This window comes from Scylla paramamosain, chromosome 30 (genome assembly GCF_035594125.1).
Source record: "Scylla paramamosain isolate STU-SP2022 chromosome 30, ASM3559412v1, whole genome shotgun sequence".
Lineage (NCBI taxonomy): Eukaryota > Metazoa > Arthropoda > Malacostraca > Decapoda > Portunidae > Scylla > Scylla paramamosain.
In genome coordinates this window covers 13781615-13793627 of record NC_087180.1, presented here as the reverse complement: position 1 = coordinate 13793627, position 12013 = coordinate 13781615, and the positions used below count along the sequence as shown (strand labels likewise).

The window sequence follows — 12013 nt, the reverse complement described above, 5'->3', positions numbered from 1 at the left end:
AGCTCTTACATTAGGAAGGTGGATAAAATACGGGTGAGAGAAAATAGTAGCGAAATGGCGGGAGGGGAGAGGCATGCATTTAACGAGATCAGAAGAGTAATTAGCAAGAAATTAGCAGTAGAAGATAGGAAAAAATACGAAGAGAGAGAGAGAGCGTGAAGATAGTTAGTTAGAGGATAAGAGTTTTGATCAGATATAAAGTTAAGTAATGATAGATGTCTAAGAATTTTATTGATGAGGATAGATTAAAAAACTTTAGAAAAGCGGAAAGTCGTCGTCATAGCCTTCTCGTCGTCGTTGTTGTTGTTTTTACTGTTGTTGCAATTGTTGTTGTTGTTGTTGTTGTTGTTGTTGTTGTTGTTGTTGTTGTTGTTGTTGTTGTTGTTGTCATGTATTATTGCAACAACGCCAGTCATATAAACAACAACACTTATTTTCTTAACTTTTACCGAGAATTAGTCACGTCTAATTGATACATCCCTTCCCTGATTGACGCAGAAATCAGGTAAATTACAGGTATATTGCCCATTCAATATCTGCCATTTTATTTTAGCTTCTTTTTCATTCTTTTTTCCTTCATTGAATTTGAATTCGTCCATCAGATTTCTTTGTTTTACTTTCTGTTACTCATTCCACCTCTCTCTCTCTCTCTCTCTCTCTCTCTCTCTCTCTCTCTCTCTCTCTCTCTCTCTCTCTCTCTCTCTCTCTCTCTGATACCATCCTATGTTCCTTCATTCATACCGCTTTTTCTCACTTTTTTTCCATCTCTCCATATTCTTTTCGTTTCTCCCTCCTACGCACTAAAACATCATTCTTTGCTCCCTCCCTCATTCTTCCCCTTCTTTCCTTCCTCATTTTTCCTCTCTGCCTCCGTTCTTTCCTTCTCTTTTATTCTCCCTCTTCCCTCTCTCCCCCTCTCTCCCTCCCCGCGCCTCCTTTTCTCCCTCACCGCCGCACAAAGTTGAGAGTCGCTCGAGGTAATTAAGGTTCTTCCACATCCGACCTCACCCTCTTCAGGAGAAAATTGCATCTTGGCGGTGGTGAGAGCGTAGGTCCTGCCTGTGGAGAGATGAACGGCTCTCTCTCTCTCTCTCTCTCTCTCTCTCTCTCTCTCTCTCTCTCTCTCTCTCTCTCTCTCTCTCTCTCTCTCTCTCTCTCAGGAGCGTGAAAGCAGCCTGAGTCTTGAGAACCTGGTGGAGGGCTGAGTCACGTTCGGTAACTACTGACGGTCCTCTCACGCCGGGATTCTAATGCTGAGTGTGGGGGCGCTACATTACGACGGGGGAAGAGACGCGACAGGGCTTACCCAGAGAGAGAGAGAGAAAGAGAGAGAGAGAGAGAAGGGGGATGGGAGGGGGAGAATTCTTGGGTAATGGTTTGCAAATACTCTTACTCCCTGTATTAATATTATCTGCATTAATTAGAAAGGCAATTTACAAAGTTAGTTCTTCATTACTCACTTGCAGCACATTGATGTGTTTGCCTCCTCGCTTCTCTCGCTCTTGCTGCGGTACCTTCTGTTCGTATCTCCATCTCGCCTCACCTGTTGAGCGCCTCTTATCCTACCTGTGAATACCTGTTGATTCCCTTACAGATGTCAAGCCCTTGTACTTTAAATCCTAATTACAAGTTCTCTTCTTTTAGCCTCAGACGAACAGGATACCAGTGTTCTTTTATGTTTTTTTTTTTTATTTGTTTTGTTTTTTATAACATTTTTAGTTTTGATTCGTCATCGTGTTGTGTTGATTGACACTTTTTACACTCGTTTTAACTAATGGGAGAGTTGTTAGCGCTCTTAGTATTAATTTCATGCATTTATGGTTTGATTTGAACAAAATATTTTAGTTCTGATTCTGTTTTTATCCACAATTTATTGTTATTTATTGATTTTTGGAAAACTGCTATTTTTTTGTAAACACATTTTATCAATAAACTACTACTATTGTGTGTGCGTGTGTGTGTCTGTCTGTCCGTTTGTGTGCGCTGGTGTGTGTGTGTGTGTGTTTTATCTATTTATATTTCCTTTTTTTGTAAGAATTGAGTTCAGCTTGTAACATTCCGTATTTTCAGTACAAATTATCAGAAATATTTCGTGTGTGTGTGTGTGTGTGTGTGTGTGTGTGTATGTGTGTGTGTGTGTGTGTGTGTGTGTCTGTGTGTGTGTGTGTGTGTTCACGAAAGAAGGATGAAAATATATAGAAAAAATCGTCAAGAGGTGGCGAGATCCATCCCATCTGTTCTCGTTACGCGCCACGCCTTGACACCTCTCGTGGTCTGCCGATACATCCCCGTCCCTCGCTTGGCTGGGGGGTTGTGGGACTGTAGTGGGTATGTGGTGGGGCGGGGAGCGGTGGGGAATCTTACACCAACCTCCAATCCCTTTTTCATACCTTTTTTTTTTTCCATTTAATTTCGTTTTTTTTCTTTTTTTCCTCTCCCACTTCCATTTAATATCTTACATTGTCTTTCCATCCCTTTTTCATTCCTCTTTTCTTTCCCACATCTAATTTTGTCACACCAGCTTCTAGTCGTTTTATATATATATTTTTTGTCCCTTTTCATTTCCCCTTTCTTCTCCTTTTCTCCTTTTGTCCTTTACATCAGTTTCTAATCCTTTTTTTTTCCATTTCTTTCCATTTTTTTTACATCCCTTTGTTCTTTGCAATTTTTCTCCTTTTATTTCACCTTCTCTCCTCTCCGAGCATGTTTTATTGCCTCTTTCTTGTCCCTTTTCATTATCTTTTTCCTTTTTCTTCATCCAGCTTTCAACCCCTTTTTCTAACTCCTCCTCCTCCTCCTTCTTCCACATTCTCCTTTCTTCTCTCTTTCTCAAGCTTCTTTCAGCATCCCTTCTCTATCCTTTTCGTCTCATTCCTCCTCTCTTAGTCCCATTCTATTTTCTCTTGATCACTTCCCCTGTTACCTCGTTCTCTCTGCCTCTCCTCAGCCCTCAACACCCAAATCTCGCGCCCATGCTAACTGAAATACGATTAGTTAACTAGCATTCCGTTTTTCGTGGTGTTAATCCCATTTTCTTTGATGGTATGAAGGCGTTTATCTCTAACTCCTTTGTTTAAACTTTTTTTTTCTAGTTTGTTTTATTGTGACTCATTATATTAAGTCCGTAATGATAAAGAATACAAAGAAATGCCTGTTTTTTCTTTTAGTTTCCTTTTATTTATTTTTTTTTTTCTTGTTCTGAATTAGTGCAATTTTATATTCATGAACTGATGTAAGTGATTTTTTTTTTCTTAATTCAAATAGGTTAGAAGAAAACACAGAGAACAATACTCTCTCTCTCTCTCTCTCTCTCTCTCTCTCTCTCTCTCTCTCTCTCTCTCTCTCTCTCTCTCTCTCTCTCTCTCTCTCTCTCTCTCTCTCTCTCTCTCTCTCTCTCTCACACACACACACACACACACACACACACACACACACACACACACACAAATATCACGAGAGCCTTCAGAAAATAGTGTTAAGTCAAACGTCGTCTCCCTTTCTGTTCCTCGTACTCTCGCTCTGCTACGCGCGCCTGGGAGGTGGAAAGACAATGAGAAGCCGGCACACCGACCTCTATGCAGATACTGTTTACCTCTGAGAGATATTGGGTGGCGGTGATGGTGCTGGTGGTGGTGGAGGAGGAGGAGGAGGAGGAGGAAACGTCGAAGTAAGGATAGCGATAGTGGATGGAATGAAGGCTTTTCAATTCAGAATCGTTGTAGTAAATGGAGGCTGTTATTGTGTTATGTAGGTGCTTTTGTAGGGAAAGTTGTGGCTGTGGTGGTGGTTGAAAAATAGGGTTTTACCTTAAAAGAAATTAAAGTTGTAAGTTTTATCACAGAAAATTGTTAAAAAGGTAACTGTTACTAATTCACCTTCTTGGAAAGCTGGAAAATACGGGAAAAAAAAAATTAAAAGAGAGATAAGTTTTAGCAAAGAAAATTTTAAGATCATATTTATCGAAGGAAATTTTAAAGAGAAGTTTCCAATAGTAAATTGCTGTGAAGAAGTTTTGCTGAAGACAATTAACTTAATCATACACGCTCGTGGTTGAGGGAGCATTCAGCCACTGGGAAAATTTCAGAGTTTCCTATAACACTGAACGATTTGCTTGATTTAAAAATTAATCATATATCTTGAAAAAATCAGTCTATGGGGTTCTTTAGTATCGATGTAAGATATTGCCTTGCTGGGCAGCTTTTCTCTTTCCCTCTGAGCAATAAGAAAAGTTACTGGGAATACTGTGTGAAAAGTATTATTAAAAGGAATGCCGCCATTGGTCAGCGGGGCCGCGGTGTAGAGGCAGCAGTGCCGCCACAAGCGATGGACAAAGCAAAAGTTTGGGTTTTGTGACGGCACTCACCCCTCCCCCCTGCTAGCCCTCAGTCCATTCCGGCCAGCCTTCAGTCCACAGCCCACCCACCCTTTGTCAGCTCACTCACCCCTTATCAACTTTCAGTCCGGCCACCCCTTGCCAGCCCACAGCCCATCTCTTGTCAGCCCTCAGACGCTCCTTGTCCCTGAGCCGGCCATCACACTGACTTACCTTCACTATGAGTCTGAAACTCTCTCTATAAGGTATAAAACTTGCTAAGTAAATGCCAGTCACTAAAAGTTTATCCCTCTTGGAGAAAATCTAGCATGGCCTTAATGTATTAGATTTTTGTTCGAAAGGTTATATATAATATATATCCAGAGGTTCTCATAGTGCTCATTTGTGGTAACAGAAGACCTCAGTATTGACTCGCCCCTCGGTGGATTAAGCAACTTTGTCACGACGTATTGCGACTAATGGCATGGCAGCTTTTCATGCGTGTTTTTTATCGTAGTGCTTTGTGCGAATTTTACAAGGCAGGACGTCATTTGGCTGCTTTGTGAAGCGTAGTTTACAGCGAAGGCAACTTTCGTCACTGATGGCGACCTTTGTAAGAAAGTTTCTATCGTTTGTGCCTTGTTCGTGGAGGTCAGTAGCACAACGTGAGCCGGCGTCGCTTCTCCTGGGCAAGCAAGTGGGAGGTGAATTGTGCAACAGTGTGCCTCGCGTTGAGCTCCTCCGCTGCAAAGGTTTGTCATGAACAGATAATTGGCCACGAATGACAGTGGTACAGCAGACGTTTACTTGACTGTTGATGAGCCTCGAGAGTCTTCAGTCATGATATTTTCAACATTCTGCTCTGCTGGTTCATGGTCAGTTAAGCCAATTGTTCCCATTCTGTAGGTATCCATATTTCTACCACAGGAACCACGCCAATCCCAGTCCTGTGCTCGTGTGGCTTCAGGAGTTGTAACCATTGTGTAAGTCTTTGGCAAGGTCCTGAAATATGAAGCAAAATTTGATTATAATCAGACTCTCTTCCTCATCTGTCGTGTATCCTGTGGAATTCTCAAGAAAACAGTTAACATTACAAAACCTACACACACACACACACACACACACACACACACACACACACACACACACACACACACACACATTCACTTACTTTTTGTACTTTCTTTAGTTAACGTTGCCGTCGTCGTTGTCGTCGCCTTCATGTGTGTGTGTGTGTGTGTGTGTGTGTGTGTGTGTGTGTGTTCCGTCCCCTCTCACGCACTGTTATCGCCTTCACATCAATAAATCTTCGTCACCGCCACCCCCTTGTCTCTTGGTGTCCCTGGTCCTCTCCTCCCATACCTCCCACGCCTCCCTCCGTCCCTCCCTGCCTCCCTCCCTTGTTTACACACAAAGTTTGCATCGCCCAACTTCCTCCACCACTCAGGTTTCCTTTGTGTCCCCTTGATCTTGTATCCCGCACACCTCCCGCTTCTCCCGCACTCCCTCCCGCTCCGCTGTACATTGTTCCCCCAGTTGTACCCACGAGTCACATCCACACCCTCACTGCTTCCCGTGTTCCTCTTTCCTCTTTCACCCTCACAACCTCAGCCTCAAATCGGTGTCGTCCCTTTGCCCTTCCCTTCATTGGCCTTGTTTTACTTTACGCTCTTTTCTGCTTTGCTTTCTCATTTTTTCTTCTCCAAGCTTGTGTTTGTAATTGTTCCCTTCCTGTCCTTGAGCCACGCCCGTCTCTTGCCTCCCCTTACTCCAGTTTCCCTCCGTTTCCATTCATGTGTTCTTTTCTGCTTCCCTCTGATTCTCTTTCCCTCATCGCAACACCGTATGACTTCCTTGCTCAGACGCCGAAGACCAGTTAATCAATTTCTGTTCTTTCCCGGCCGGTCTCCTCTCTTGTCTCTTGAATTTCCACTCCCTTTTCATCCTTTGGCTTTGTTTATGGACTGTAAGGTAAACCATTATACAAGTCGTCTATGCTCAGGTAGGATATTACAGCCTGTTCGCTCTAACTTCAGTAACTGGTAACTTTTCCCATCTGAAGTCCAGTCAAATGTGTTCTTCGGAAAGCCACTAGTCACGAATGGGTGTGGCCTCTTGATGGCAGAAAATAAGACTCGCAGCAGAAAGAGAGTTAATTGAGTTTTTCCATGATGTTGATGTTAATAAATGTTCGAGTATAAATAGAAAATTGTTTAAACATGTTTGTATTGTTCTGAAAGTATGATTGAAGAGGAGTAGGAGGAGGAGGAGGAGGATTGAAAAAATGTGTTTAGTATTCTTTGTGTGTGTGTGTGTGTGTGTGTGTGTGTGTGTGTGTGTGTGTATGTCTTGTGGGAGTGAAGAGGAACATTCACTTTTTACTTCTTCATCTTGTTAAGCAGTTATTTCCAGCACCACTCCCTCGTTCTCTCTCCTTCTGCCCTCCTTCAACCTCCATTAAACCTGTAATCTTTATCATTACTAATCTTATCTTCCCTCCTTTCTCATTTATTTTTTTCTTCATTCAGCTCTCCGTTTGTTTTTGTTATCTTTGTTTATTTATCTTTTTTACCCTATCCTTTCGTAATTGGTTAGGTTTGTATCTTGTTTCACACTTATATTCTTCTCTTTTTCGTTTCTCTTCCTTCTCTGATTTTTTTTTTTTTTTCATATTCAACTCTGTGTATTTAGCCTTCACATTGAGTCTATACAACACACACACACACACACACACACACACACACACACACACACATACACACATACACACACACACACTTACCGTCAGTTTCTTTCAATAATGTAGTGTCTTGCCTTGGTTAAATCATCCGTACTGCTTCTCACTGTCCAGCACACCTGTTCTTTGGTCTTGATGTCTCCTTGTCTTGTTCGCAGGTGAGGTAACCCGAAGACACAAGACAGAGTTTTTAGGACCTGTTAAGGACAATTTGTAAGCTCCTATGCTAAGGGAGAGACAAATTGAAAGGAAAATGAAAAGACGTATTAGTTTATGTCGTATGTGACTCATCTTACCAAGGTCTTATTTTTAGATTTTATTCTGGATACCATTAAGGGATTTTCTTAAGTCTACCATGGTACTTTCATAATGGAGTTAAAAGTCACCTCTGTCTTTTTATTCATTGCTATTTTAGTTTTTTATTTAACTAATTCTGACTTCCAATAGGCGATTTTTGAAGTTTGGACACTGTTTATAGTATTGAATAGCTTAAACACGACACTTCTCTTCAGAGTTTCATGTTATTTAGTTTCTTTCCTTTTGGCGAAAATTGAAGGTATCTGTCAGCTATATTGATTGGCATTTATCTACTCATATATAGCATATTTGCAGGTTGGATATGTAAATAATAAGTAGATCACTAGTGTTTTAGGTGGTATGAAGAATCTTTGCGAGTCTCCCTTGCAAAGACACAAAATGCTGTTCTCTCTCTGCCATGCCGCCGAAACAGAAACTGGGTTCGACTTGCTTATGAAGGAGTAACTTTAGCAATATTGTGTTATTCTTACATTTGGTTAGTTAGTTAGGGTGTGTGTGTGTGTGTGTGTGTGTGTGTGTGTGTGTGTGTGAGAGAGAGAGAGAGAGAGAGAGAGAGAGAGAGAGAGAGAGAGAGAGAGAGAGAGAGAGAGAGAGAGAGAGAGAGAGAGAGAGAGAGAGAGAATATTATTGTTCTCTATGCCACAACCGCTCTAGTCATGGACGAGAGATGTTGTTTTATTTCTTATCGTGCAGGTTCTGACCTTTAGTGTATGAAGGTGTTTTAGCTCCGTGAGTCTGTCAGCTGATCACTGAGATCGTGTTACTTCTGAGGCAATTTGTTTATTTGGGCATTCATTCTTGATAGATTTTTGTCTGTGACTTTATTGGTGTTTTTAGTGAATTTATTCATTAATACTCACCTTTGTTCACGTATGAATTTTAAGTGTGTTGTGCTGAACTATATGCATCATGTTCTAATTAATATGTTCCTTTGTCTTTAATTCTTTATTTTATTCACTTATTTTTTTCTTCCCTTTTTTTTAATTCCTCTTATTAGCACTTATATGAACTTCTGGAAGTGCATACTTACTACTGCAACTGTACTTGTGTATATGTATCACACACACACACACACACACACACACACACACACACACACACACACACACACACACTATTCAATCAATAGTATTTCCCTCCTAGATTAGACTTACCTTTAGGATTAATGTTAAGTTTTTCCCCACCCCCTATGTACATTTTCAGTTTGTCAACTGCCTAAGTAATAAACCGTTTATTATTATTATTATTATTATTACACACACACACACACACAAATTATATTGACAGCATAAGGTATGAATTTACGTTAAATATCACACATAAAAAAGAAATACGTAAAGATAGAATACTTTCAATCTCACCACTTACTCAAACGCAAGAGAAACACAAACCAGCTCATGCACTCAAAAAAAAAAAAAAAAACAGGACAAGTCAACTGTACAAATAATCATTGCAAAGACCGCTGAGTAGACCAGGACGACCAAAGCCAAGCCCTTAATAGAAAAAAACAAAGCAGAACACAATACAATACGAGATTAGACATAGATTACACTTAGGACATTGCGCAAGTGGAGGTTACGTAACTCTAAACGTAGATTATTAAGACTTCGCAGTAGACTCGGAAGACTAGAGCCCAAACCTTTAGCAGAAATACAAAACAGGACACGGTGCAAGGCAAGATTAGACACGAAATACACTCAAGACACTCATAACTCGATATTACAGAACTCTAAGCGCACTTGTCTGGTGAAGATGAAAGAGGAGGAGAGGAACCTTGGACACCTTACTCTGCTGGTGAAAGGTTGTGAGTCGCCATTGGTCAAGGGTGAAGGATGATGCTCGAGGCGGCAGGTGAGAGGCCAGGCACGGCGGGACGTAATGATAGAGGTCAGCCAGGGGTCAAGTCTAGGCAGCGGTGTCAAAGGTTATATGTGAACGACGGGAGGGCGAAGGTGAGGGGTGAGGAGAGAGAGAGAGAGAGAGAGAGAGAGAGAGAGTTATGTATGCCTCCTCAATCGTATGCTTTGTTTTATTATTATTATTATTATTATTATTATTATTATTATTATTATTATTATTATTATTATTATTCAACGTATATATTAGATGATTTCACTAAAAAAAAATTTTTTTAAATGAAATAAAAGCACTAATGAGTTTGAGATTCTCCATCACTTTTACCCATGAATGTTGTCGGAATTGCACTCTTTACTTACGTGTAACCATTACTACATGAACACACCATAGCAGACCAAGAATTAACTGAAGCTTTCTATTGTAATCTTGACAGTGACTAAAGAATCCCAAATCTCCAGGCCAAGAAGAGACTCCACGTCTGTGAGTGAAGGCAGGCCAGTCTCAGAGCAGCAAGTAAAGATCATCACTCACTAGTTTCAGTCCTCAGTGCCTAAGTGATGCGAACGTTACGCACCTCGACAAACATCTACGTAACTTAACGGAACGTAACCCTAACTTAAATTAACTAAATCTGACTTAACCTAAATTAACCTAATCTAACCTAACTTCATGTAACCTAACTTAACGTAGCCTAACCTAACTTAACCCAACTTAACTCATTCTAACTATCTTTACCTAACCTTGACTAAACTAAACTAATCTAACCTAATCTAACCTAATTTAACGTAGCCTAACCTAACTTAACCCAACTTAACTCATTTTAACTTAACCCAACCTAACCTGACCTGTCTTTACCTAACCTTGACTAAACTAAACTAATCTATTCTAAACTAACCTCTTTCTCTTTCAAGATGCAAATTTGTCATACCTAACCAAAACTTACTGAAATATCAAATTTTTACCATGTTTTTTTTTTTTTTTTTTTTTTGTTATCTGCATTTTTCTTGTTTTTCTTTTACTAAGTGCTATGGATTCTTTCAGTTGCTCTTGATAATTACGTAGGTGTTCTGAACTTGGCGAGAAGACACGTGCACCTCATCAATCATTTTACTTACCTCCTCTATACATTGTCTTGATTTCAGTGAGGATTATTGTCTAACTTCGCCGGAACTTCTTTTTTTTTATACAATGTCTCTGTCTTCAACATTTTTCTCATACTTTTCTCATTATCTATTTTGTTTTCTCTAGTATTTTTCATATCTTTTTGATTATTTCCCCTACGCTCCTTTCCCTCTGGCGTCCTTAAACACACACACACACACACACACACACACACAGACAGGAGGGAAAAGAAACATCCATCCTCTTCGCTCGTGTCATCATTTATTTCTTTTAAGACAATAATACCCATCTTCCTCAACACATCGTAATAAACCAGTGCCGGATGCAAAGGAGGATGAATGTATGACAGGAAACCGCAGCTGAGGAGCCGCGACTTGAAGGAGAACAGCCAGGAAAAGAAGCGCCAGTGACCACAACAAACCCAGTCGACTACAAAGATTACAGCGAAAATTGCATCAAAGCTTACTCCTTGCGATCTGACTGGACGGCTGCAGAACTGTCGAGGGCGAAATATGAACCACAACTGTTGAACTCCTTAACTGCTATGGGTTCTCTTCGAGCAAATGTAATGTGGTGAAAATTTAAAGCATAATCTCGGAAGACACCGGTGACAGCAAAGGGAGCGATCGAGCTGTTGAAACCGTTCAATGCTTTTGTTTTACCTTCATTTTTTTGTTCAGTAATACGTATTGTCAAGGATTTGTGAAGTGGTATGATGCCATTAAGCAGTCAAGGGGTTAACTCTAACTACCCCATGGAAGATTGAATTCGGTAGTTTTATTGCCTATGATAACAAAAAAAAGTCCCCACAGGAGCCAGCCAAGCTACTATAATCGGGGAAATCTAAGGGACGGCATGAACCTCTGAGTCCCTGAAAATTTGCGTCACTTTGGGCGGGGATTGACCTACAAAGACTCAATAAATTTAAGAGGACGACCATGTAAGCTCAAAAGAAGCAGTTGCAACAAATGTACAAACGCTCTGTAGACTGAGGACATAAAAGATGGGTTAAATATCCTAGCCATTTAAGAAGGCCAATTGCTTCAGTAGACTCACACAAGCTAATTAATAACATGCTTCTAATCGGGATTTATCAGTCACTCAGAACACTGGCTTGAAGGAAAGAGTCACCACTATGCCCGGTACAAGACCTCCTCCTTTTCGCCCTTTGGGAGTGACGAGGCTTGCTAGAGGACACAATATCGCTTCCTCTTCATGACGCTGACAAAGCATAAGGAAACATTACTACTATTGTTGTCATTATTGCTATTATTATAATTACTATTGTTATTTCCACTACGGTAGGAGGGACGTCTGCAGCACACTCTGCGCTCTACAAGTTGATGTTAGAAAATATTACCTCTGTAGTGTGTTTCCTACGCATCGGGAAGAACGACTATAAGGGACGGACCGATTGTACCTGGCACGCCTTCCCTGTGTTTTTATCCTACTCCCTCCTTCTCTCCTCCGCCGGATGTCAGCGTTTTGTATTGGTGTATGTTATCACCATCATCATCATCATTAATTATTATCATTATTATTATTATTATCATTATTATTATTATTAATATTATTATTATTATTATTGTCATTATTACTAATATGGCAAATGGAAAACATCAACCAAAATTGTGATTATTGAAGTTCTTAAACTCCATTAAAGTGTA

General features: G+C 40.4%; 1 protein-coding gene across 1 annotated transcript in view; it reads right to left on the bottom strand.

The window, feature by feature from the left end:
• Positions 1–10587: 10587 nt before the first annotated feature.
• Positions 10588–12013, bottom strand: part of LOC135115876 (uncharacterized) — a 12456-nt gene continuing 11030 nt past the window's right edge. Inside the window, exon 4 of the mRNA XM_064032970.1 lies at positions 10588–12013. This exon is cut by the window's right edge and continues 1018 nt beyond it. The gene's annotated coding sequence lies outside the window, so the exon portion shown is untranslated.